Source organism: Lontra canadensis, unplaced genomic scaffold (genome assembly GCF_010015895.1).
Source record: "Lontra canadensis isolate GAN:19392208 unplaced genomic scaffold, GSC_riverotter_1.0 scaffold29, whole genome shotgun sequence".
Classification (NCBI taxonomy): Eukaryota; Metazoa; Chordata; class Mammalia; order Carnivora; family Mustelidae; genus Lontra; species Lontra canadensis.
Genome location: NW_022631023.1, coordinates 11836795 through 11847790, shown reverse-complemented (window position 1 = coordinate 11847790; position 10996 = coordinate 11836795).

Here is a 10996-nt window from a genome sequence, read left to right as displayed (position 1 = left end):
TCTCCCTGCCTGCCTCTCTCGTCTACTTGTGATCTCTGTCTGTCAAATAAATAAAGTCTTAAAAAATAAATAAAAATAAAAAAACAAAAGTAACCTTTCTCTAGGGGTGCCTGGGTGGCTCAGTGGGTTAAAGCCTCTGCCTTCAGCTCAGGTCATGATCTCAAGGTCCTGGGATCGAGCCCCACATCAGGTTCTCTGCTCAGTGGGGAGCCTGCTCCTCCCCCACCCCCCGCCTGCCTCTCTTCCTGTTTGTGATCTCTATCTGTCAAATAAATAAATAAATAAAATCTTAAAAAAAAAACCTTTCTCTAATTATAAAAGTACTACCTGTCGATTAGAAATTCAGGAAATGCAGAACAAAAGAAAGAAAATAATCACTTAAGTCATAATCACTTAAGTCTAAATGCTTAATTTTTGAAGCATTTCCTTCCAGAATTTTTTTATGAACATTCATTCATTCATTCTTAGTGGCTTCATCATTCCAGTACATAATCTACTTGGAGTTAGTTCTCTACTTCTCTCACCTTTAATAATCATATCCACCACTCTACTTTGGCTTGCTACCATGATTGCACCTTGGACCTTCTCCAAGTGCTGGAGAGTTACTGGGTGTCTTCTAGGAACTGTATCACTTCTGTCCTTCCAGTTGGCTTACTCTACCTCCAGTCCAATGAACCCATCACTGTTCACTGCCCATTCTCTTCCTTCTGCCTTTGTTTCCCTCCTTTTCCACGTTGGATTTCCTGGGGTAAGATTACAGTCAGCCCCTTGCCGCAACTTCAACTCTCTTCCTTCCTCTTCCTTTGTTATACTCACCCACCATAAAACTCTAACCATAGTTGAGGCAAACCTTTCTGTATCTGTTCCTGACTATCTAACATCCCTGACACTGTTTTAAAAATGGATGGCATACATCAAAGGGACACTAAAAACATTTTTTCTCTGTAATACATTGTTATAATATGCCTTTCTGAGTCAGACAATGAGGTAGCCAAGTCATATGTAAAGGTATATGAGATTTTAATAATAAAATCAGTGAACTCAAATGTATAAACTGATAGAATTATGTACTCTCCAGAGACTATTTAATCATCCATTTTATTTGTGAAACATTTATAAATAGCAATCATTAACCTGGCTACAATTAAAAGAAAAATGACAACCTGAACAAATTCTTCCAGTTAGAGATTTTATTGGTCACATTCTCCAACCAGAGAGAAGTTATACGACAAACCAAATTCAAAAGGTAAGCAACCCTTCCTAATTTAAATACTTTAAAAAACCTTGACTACTTGGGAATTAATGAGCAGCCACCTAAATCTCTGAATCAAAGAAGAAATAAAATATGATATGTTATCTAAAACCTCTAAAAATTAATAAAAATGCTGATAGTTGTATATAAAAATATATGATGCACAGTTGTTAAGGTGTACTCAGAAAATAGTGTATAATTTCAAACCATTTGTAACTACAAAAGTTGTGATAGGAATAAATCATCCAACCTCAGAAATGACAAAAATAAAGCAAAACCCTAGGGGCACCTGTGTGGCTCAGTTGGTTAAGCAACTACCTTCAGCTCAGGTCATGATCCTGGAGTCTTGGGATCAAATCCCGCATCTGGCTCCCTTCTCAGTGGGGAGTCTGCTTCTCCCTCTGACTCTCCACTTCTGGTGCTTTCTCTCTCTTTCTCTCATTCTCTCTCTCTCAAATAAATAAAATCTTAAAAAACAAAAACAAAAAACAAAAAACCCTAGCAAAACAATTCAAAGAAGATGGGGAGTAGGAATAATCAGAGAGAAAACTGTAATCAATAAATTAGAAAACAATAAAAACCAAAATGTAGGAATTATAAAGAAATTATAAAGAAAAACCCATGCCTGGTTTTATTTTTATTTTTATTTTTTTGCATTAATTTACTTTATTTTTCATAATTTTTTATTATATTAGTCACCATATAATACATCATTAGTTTTTGATGTAGTGTTCCATGATTCATTGTTTGCGTATAACATCTGGTGCTCCAGGCAATACATGCCCTCCTTAATATGCATCACTGGGCTCACCCATTCCCCCACTCCGCTCCCCTCTAAAACTCTCAGTTTGATTCCTGGAGTCCATAGTCTCTCATGATTCATCTCCCCCTCTGATTGCCCCCCCTTCATTTTTCCCTTCCTTCTCCTAATGTCCTCCATGCTATTCCTTATGTTCCACAAATAAGTGAAACCGTATGATGATTGTCTTTCTCTGTTTGACTTACTTCACTCAGCATAAGCTCCTCCAGTTCCAACCATGTCGATGCAAATATTGGGTATTCATCTTCTCTGATGGCTGAGTAATAGCCCATTGTATATATGGATCTATAGTCAACTAATCTTCAACAAAGCAGGAAAAAATATTCAATGGAAAAAAGACAGTCTCTTCAATAAATGGTGCTGGGAAAATTGGACAGCTATATACAGAAGGATGAAACTCCACCATTGTCTTACACCATACACAAAGATAAACTCAAAATGGATGAAAAACTGTCAATGTAAGACAGGAATCCATCAAAATCCTAGAGGAGAACGTAGGCAGTAACCATTTCTTCGACATCGGCCACAGAAACTTCTTTCAAAACAGATCTCTAAAGGCAGGGAAACAAAAGAGAAAATGAACTTTTGAGACTTCATCAAGATTAAAAGCTTTTGCACAGCAAAGAAAACAGTCAACAAAACAAAGAGACAACTCACAGAATGGGAAAAGATATTTGCAAATGACACTAAAGATAAAGGGATGGTATCCAAGATCTATAAAGAACTTCTCAAATTCAACACCCAAAAACCAAAAAATCCAATCAGGAAATGGGCAGAAGACATGAACAGACACTTCTCCAAAGAAGACATACAAATGGCTAACAGACACATAAAAAAGTGTTCAACATCATTAGCCATCAGGGAAATTCAAACTAAAACCACATTGAGATACCACCTTACACCAGTTAGAATGGCAAAAATTGACAAGACAAGAAACAACAAATGTTGGAGAGGTTGTGGAGAAAGGGGAGCCCTCTTACACTGTTGATGGGAATGCAAGTTGGTACAGCCACTTTGGAAACCAGTGTGGATATTCCTCAAAAAGTTAAAAATAGAGCTACACTATGACTCAGCAATTGTACTACTGGGTATTTACGCCAAAGATACAGATGTAGTGAAAAGAAGTGCCCTATGCACCCCAGTGTTCATAGCAGCAACGTCCACAATAGCCAAACTGTGGAAGGAGCCTAGATGCCCTTCAAGAGATGAATGGATAAAGAAGATGTGGTCAAGATATCCAAGCCTGAAACCAGAGATAAGGGAGAGCCAAATTAATTATGAGAAAATGTTATATGGAACCCAACAAAAAGACATAGGAAATTCTACAGAAAATGTATTTTCTAGCAAAATACGAGTTTCGCAAAACGGGCTTAAGAAGACCCTGGTGGCTCTTAACAAACCAATAAGCAAGAAGAAGCAGGAAAGATATTAAAGAGGTAAATAGAGTTTTTGTTAAAGATCTAGGAATGATCACAGAGTTGTTAGCAGTCTTTTTTCCCTTCACCCCAATGAAACCATGACAAAGGAGATGAGAGAGCCTTCTGCATGTGAGGGATTCAATACATTTATCCAGTACTTTTAATCTGTGTCCTTGGTAATTTCCTCTCCCATACCATGAGACTAGGGCATCACCTCTCCTCAAAGCCCTTCATGTGTCCCCAACTAATAACTACGTAACTCTTTGCTGAAAAGTTCAGCCCTTCACTCATGCTCATGTAAATCAAAAAAGAATCCTTTTCTTATCTAAGATTAATCTATCAAGGTGTGCACCGTATTCTCTTCCTTTAAGGCCTTCACTCTACTGGCCATCCCCTCTGTCTTCTGCTTCCCGTCAGCACACGCGTCTACTTTAATAAGTTCCATCCGAGAACTTCCTTGGACATCTGGCTCCAGCTCCTTTCCTCTGGTCTCCTTCACAGCTGAACTTCATGCATTTGTCTCTACTCACTGCCAGCACATCTTCATCTCCCATTCATTCCTCAAATCTCTCCAGTCTGACTTCTGTCTCCATGACTCTGCCAACACTCCCCTTTTAAGGCCACTGAATGACTTACCTCTTGCAAATCCAGAGGATGCTTCTATGTTCATTGTATATGACCTATCAACAACCTTCAAACTAACTGACCCCACTCTCTTACTTGAAACACTGTCCTCTCAGTGGTATGCTGGAGCTGACTCATGTGGGCTTACAAGAGCTCATTATACAATCTCTTCTCAACTTCCTCTTCAGTGATGTCACATTGTAGCTTGAAACCGTCCAAGGTAGGAGTATTTACACCATGGAAATCAGAAAATGCCTCAAATCAAATCCCTTCTTCCTGGAGAGCTAGGTATCAAACATTTAGCAGATTATCACTGCTTCAGAAACACCAAGGCCCATGTTATCTCCTCTTTCACTAACCTTGCCAGCCCTTTAGGGGAGCTCCTGTAAGTAATCACTAAGTATTCAAGTGCTTTGTTGTTTGATCCTGGATCAATTTTTAAAAATCTCTTGTTAGATTATTAAATTAAACCCTATGGCTTTAATTTTTATCATGATAAGGATGACCTCAGGCCTGTGACCAATATGGACCAGGCAGTTGAATTGAATTGAATGAGGTAAATTGAAGTTGAATTCAACTAAGTGACAAAGAAGTAGTCTCCTTTTGAGAAATTATTCCTGGCTTTCCCAAAGCCCAAATAGACTCTTGAATGCTTAACCATGGGAAATCAAGTGACCATGTGATCTAGCTGCCCTGATGAACTAAAGTTATCTGTTCTCCTGAAACATAAAGTTGGGCATGCAAAACAGCCCTCTAGATTTTAGTGCAAGTAGTACCTATGGGGTTGGATGCTGGTGGGTCTTGAAGACACATCTCCCTGTGCTTTGTCTCTTTTACTCTTAATGCATTGCTACCTTTTCTTGGAAGCATACCTATGGCCTCTTGAGGTATTCTCGATGATGAACTGGTTAAGGAAGAAAAAAATTCAAGTCTAGTTTACATATGGTTCTATATGATGTGCTGGCACTGCCTACAGTGGGCTTTGTAGTACTATAGCCCCAGTCAGGAGTGGACATGAAGGAAGCCATGAAGGGGAATCCTCCCAGTTCATCCAGGTGCCTGCTTTGCTGGGGGAAAAGCATGGCTAGAAGAACAGATCTATTCTGACTCATCATATAGTCACTAAAGGTTTGGCTTAATTTCCACTTCTTAGCTGGGGTGCCTCAAGAGAATTAGACTTGATGTCCTAAAGGCATCCATTTTATGTAATAAATTAGCTTTTATTTTGTTGTTGTTCTTATGCATCTAGAAGTAACTTATCTTGTATGCATCTAGGTATGTTCCATCTTAGGAGAATTAAGAAATCATTTCCTATATAGTTTAATTTTCTTGCAGAGGCCAGAACAAGAAAGGCTGGGGTGAATGGTCAGGAACTTGGAAGGAATTAGACAAGGTGATGTGGGCACAAGTGATATGAATAGACTCAGAATAAGGATAAGTAGGGAGATACTTGTGTCTATGTAAATACTGCAAAGTCCCCTCACCAAAAAGAGTGCTCTCAATAATCGGGTGGATCAGATGACTCATTCTATGGATACCAGTCTACCTCTTTCTCTAGGTACTCCAGTGCTTACCAGTGGCCTTCTGAACAAAGTAGCCATGGGGACAAGGATGAAGGTTTTGCATGGATTCATCAACATGGACTTCCTCTCATCAAAACAGATATCTTTAGGGCCCAACCTGTCAACAGCTGAGACCAGTGTCGATCCCCCAATATGAAACATTCCCTGGCAGGACCAGCCATTGTTATTATTCTAGACCCTTCCCATCATTAAGGGGAAGCAATTTGTCCTCACTGGAGAAATGAGATGCTTATTCTATGACCTTTTCCCCCTATCTGTCATGGTTAATTTTGTGTGTCATCTTGATTAGGCTAAGGGATGCCCAGATTGCTGGTAAAACATTATTTCTGGGTGTGTCTGTGAGGGTGTCTCCCAAAGAGATAAGATCACCCTTGCCAGTGTGGGTGGGCATCATCCAATCTGTTGAGGGCATGAATAGAACAAAAAGAAAGGGGAAAAGATGATGCACTCTCTGCTTGAACTGGGACATCCATTTTCTCCTGCCTTTTGTAGCTGTTGTTTTTCTCCAGTCCAGAGTCCAGTAAAGATTGTGTATTACATTCAGTTGTCATAGCTGGTAACTCTCCTTTATTCTAGAACAGCACCATTATTCTCTTGCCTTTTTTTTTTTTTTTTAGTTTTCATGACATTGATATTTTTAGAGTCCAGCCCAGCTTTTTGAGTTTTTTTCCCCCATTTTTATTTTGCAGACTATGCCTTAATTTGGATTTGAATTAGATGTAGACTTAACAGTTTTAACAAGAATACTACAGAGGTAATGTGCCTTCTCACTGTATTCTTTCTTGTGATAGTACAAACTCCTGGAATCTTTTCAGATCAATATGTTGGAAACCGTTCCTGTAATTCATCATATTGGTGCTCAGACGGTCCCTCTTATGGCCAGTGGAATCCTTCAGGTTGGCTCCTGTATTTTTTTTTGGATACGTTCCCATCAATTTATTGAGCTTTTCTTGCTTTCTGTCACAGTAAAGATATTCCAAGCTCACCTTATACTTTTGCTGCCCTGATCCCCTGGAATCAGCCATTTCTTCAAGGACCTATTTTGTTGTTCTTTTGTTTGTTTGTTTTAATGGGGAGTGGTTTGGAGAAACCAAAATTTAGGTATTGGTGTGTTTTTTGTCATTTCTTCTTGGGTCTCTTTGTGGATAAAGCTAAGTCATGTATGTGTTAAAGATCATGAGTTTGTAATACCTTTAGTTCCAAACCTAGGATGCTGCTTTTCCTTCCCTTAGTTTATATTCCTCCCGTTAGAACTGTGGGTCCCCCCAAACCTTCAATATATTTACTCTTTTGCCCAATCCTATAATACCCACGAAATACTTTCAGAATTGTGCCTATACTCCTACTAACAACAAGCTTACTGAGTAAAATTCACAATTTATTTGCAGTTTTAAAAACTAATATTGTTTTATATCTTTTGTTTAAAAATGTTTTAAATAAACTTGTGTTCAAAAATGTTTTAAATAAACATGAAAAATGGTCACATTTGTCAATTCTGGATGACAATTTCATGAGTATTAGTTGCATTATTCATTCTTTTCTTTTTAAAATTTTGTATTGCAGTACAATGTGATTTTTAAAAAAATGCATTTTTTTTTCTAGGTGAATGGATAGATAAATTTCTACTAGTTAATATATGTGTATTTGTGGGGGAAGATGTTTATGGTAGATATAAAGAAGTAGAATTGGCTTGTAGCTTATGTGTGTTTTAAGATACATTACTAAATTGTACTTAAAAGTGGCTGTACCAGTTTTTTACCCCACCAGCATTATATGAGAATATCTATTTGCCTACGAGTAAGACAAAACTTTTTAGTAAGTAGCTTTTTTTGACAGTTGAATAGATGAACTATCAGTGTCCCATTGCATTGCTCTTAGTTCTCTTAGTAGAAGCAATTTTTTATTCAGTTATTGGCTACTTGAGTGTCATCTCATGTGAATTGCCTTTTTATTTACTCCCCTGTTTTTTAGCAGATTGTTAATCTTTTTCTTTCCCATATTTTAGAGTTATCTGTAGCTTCATTTTACTATTATCCTACTTAACATAATAATGTTGGTTAGGAGGTCAGACTGTAGCATTAAGTAGTAAGCACTTGTTCCAGCATTTGTTTATATAAAAATAGTCTTACAAGGTTTTCCCTGTTATAATAGTGATTGTATGTTTATTAAAAAAAAAAAATCTTTAGGAAATCGAGATACTCCAGAAGGAGAAAATGAAAATTACTTTTAATGTCATCACCCAGATACAGTACCATTAATATCGTAGTGTGTATCCCTCTAATCTTTTTTCCCCTCTGCATACCATTTATTAAATTTCTTTCCCTTTTTTACCTCTGCACACCATTTATTAGATTTCTTTTCCCATGAATTTGTGACTTTATTTTTAACATGTGCTGATTTTTTGAAATGGGAGAATCTGTTTTTGAGCTGTTCTTACCACGGTTTTTATTCATCTGTGTGGTGATGTGACTGTTTCATTTAAATTGATGAAGCTTTATGATACACTGTGCTCTCTGCAGAGCCAGCCCTCCTCCACCCATCAGTGCTTTCCTGGAGGCTACATCAGGTAGCCTGATGACACTTGTGTGTCATTCTGAGTTGTGAACTGTGACTGCAGACTCTGCTACATTTAAAATGCATTAAAAATTTGAACAGAAAAGGACTCAGCATAAAACAACTTTTTGTTTTGGAGTCATTTTTCCTGTAACAAATGAGATCAGATCTACAAATGTCTGCTGTAGATTCTGGAGAAAGATCCTGAAGTTATTAGTGAGCAACTCTGGGAAATGGAAATTGATTGCCCTTTTCCCATTTTTAATTTAATGTGTGTAAAATACTCTTAATAGCTTTTCTTGATTCTTCTGTTCTTCCTTCCTTTCAGGAGCCTTTCATAGGTTCACTCAAGAGTTCTAACCCCTAATTCTTTTTTTCTCGTAAGGCCTTAGATTCCTCACTCCCCCCCCACCCCCAATCTCCATCCAAGGGCTTTTAGGATCCTGACTCTAGATGTTGAAGAGTGAACTACTGCATGGGAGACGAGGGCAAATTTCCTAAAATTCCCACCTGTAGCTCTGAAAATGAGGAAATAAGGCGTATCAATATTGCAAGTGGGGGTGCCTGGGTGGCTCAGTCAGTTGGGTGTCTGACTCTTATTTCAGCTCAGGTCATGATCTCAGAATCCTAAGATTGAGCCCAGTGGCAGGCTCTATGCCCAGCAGGGAGTCTGCTTAGAGATCCTTTCTCTGCCACTCCCTCTGTGCACCCCCCACCCCCGGTGAGCCCATGCACATGCACACATACACACTTTCTCTCTATATATAAAATAATAAATAAATATTTTTAAAAATACTGCAAATGATCTTCCACAACCCTGAGGTCATTGTCTTCAGTCCAGTCCTTTTGCATCTCTTCCTATTGGTCAGTGGGGCACTGGGACTCTCTTGCCCTGACTCACCAGAGTGGACCATTAACTTTCCAGAAATTTTGCAAGCTGGTTGTTAAATAGTCATTATTAAAAATTAAATTACATAAACTTATAATTTATTATATTAAAACACCAAAGATAATCCTCAAAACTCACCACTTCTTCATTATTCTACTGCATTTTACTATTATTTATGCTGTTGAGATTGTTTGTGCCTATTGCATCTGTAGGTAGAAATGCTACCTACTCATGTCCTACTGTGCATCTTTGCTCAACTCTGTTCAGTGGCTTCTCTTGGTAGCTTTAAATTGGTTATGATGTCAGTATTTACACCACTAACATTGGAAAACACTACACATAACAGGGTTTGATTTGTTGTCTTGTTGAGTGTGCTGGAGAAAATGTTAATAATGCAGGCTAAGCTAAATTTAAAAGTGTATCATTTCAATAGCCTTAACATTCTGAAGAGTCCTCCAAGTTAAGTAAATATTCCTCCAGTATTTGAAAAAGATTATTTGATTCAGCAAAGAATTTCCTTACATCATTGACTAGCAAATGGCATTCCCACAAAAATCTTTGTTAATTTTCCTCTTACTCCTAATGTAAATAAAAATACCAGCCAACATTCACACCAGGAACTATACTCACTCATCAGTCACAATACTGGGTTAGCTTTGGACGTAAGAATTTGCCAAAAATCACCTACAGCATTCTTTGGGAATTAATTACATACATACAGTTTATAATAAAGAATACAGTATATTTCATTATCATTTTGTAAACTGTATGATAAACATCAGCAAAATTTGTAATAAATTTATGTACATATGTATCCAGGTACTTTTTTTTTTTTGAGAGCTGGTGGTGAAACTTTTCAGCACACCATTGATCAGAGGTGACTAATGTCCAGCCCCAAGCTTAAGGGGACCACTGACACACAGCGTTCCTGAAGTCAACAAACAAACAAAGAGGCAAAATAGTGTGCCAACATTTACAAATTGTGAGATTTCACACAAAAACCTGAAATTCCTAATTTTTCTGAAGGATGGAATCTGGCCCCATTGTATCCTCCCACAGAGACATTCAGCTAGAACTGAGCTGTTGTGGACCTTTCAGGTGGGGTATATACTCTCAGTTTGCCACTATTCCCACTGCCTCCTGCTGCCCCCCACCCCAACCTTCACCCTCCACTGAGCATTGAGTGCCATTTTCCCCCATGTATGTTCTGTGGATTTTTCTCTGTTCCTTATTTATCCTCTGTCAGTGCAACCTGAACCACTTTTCCAGGCCAGAAATAAATCAGGCAAGCTTGATTTATTACTAAATTAACTTTCCTTGTCTATTGATTTAAGTCCCATTGTTCTATAATTATTTCTTACAAGAATCACTTACAACATCTGTGAAAGGGCTTTGAAACTATTCAAAGCCACCAAATGGAAGATAATTCATCTTAAGGTACTCATAATTTCTAAATCATTTAATTTTGTACTTTATTAACAAAAATCCATTAAAATTCAGTTTTTTGTATTTTCAGTAACTAATGTTAGTAAATATATTTATTTTTTGTCCTTTCACTTATATTCTTTTTGCTTTCCTTTTTCCAAATCCTTTTTTTTCCCCTTGTCTTTTTCTCTCACTTTAAACTTACCTCTCAAATACAGTATCAGTAATGAGGTTATTGCATTATTCTATTAAAAGTCATACTTTGGTCTTAATTTTGGCCTGATTTAAACACTGACATTATGGACTCATGCTAATTAGCCTGAATGGCCAAATCCCTCACCAATTAAGCAAATGTCGATATTTCAGGTTATTTCAGTTACCCTATGTTAAGGGTAAGAGAAAAATGTGTTGATTGTGATCTGAAATCATCAA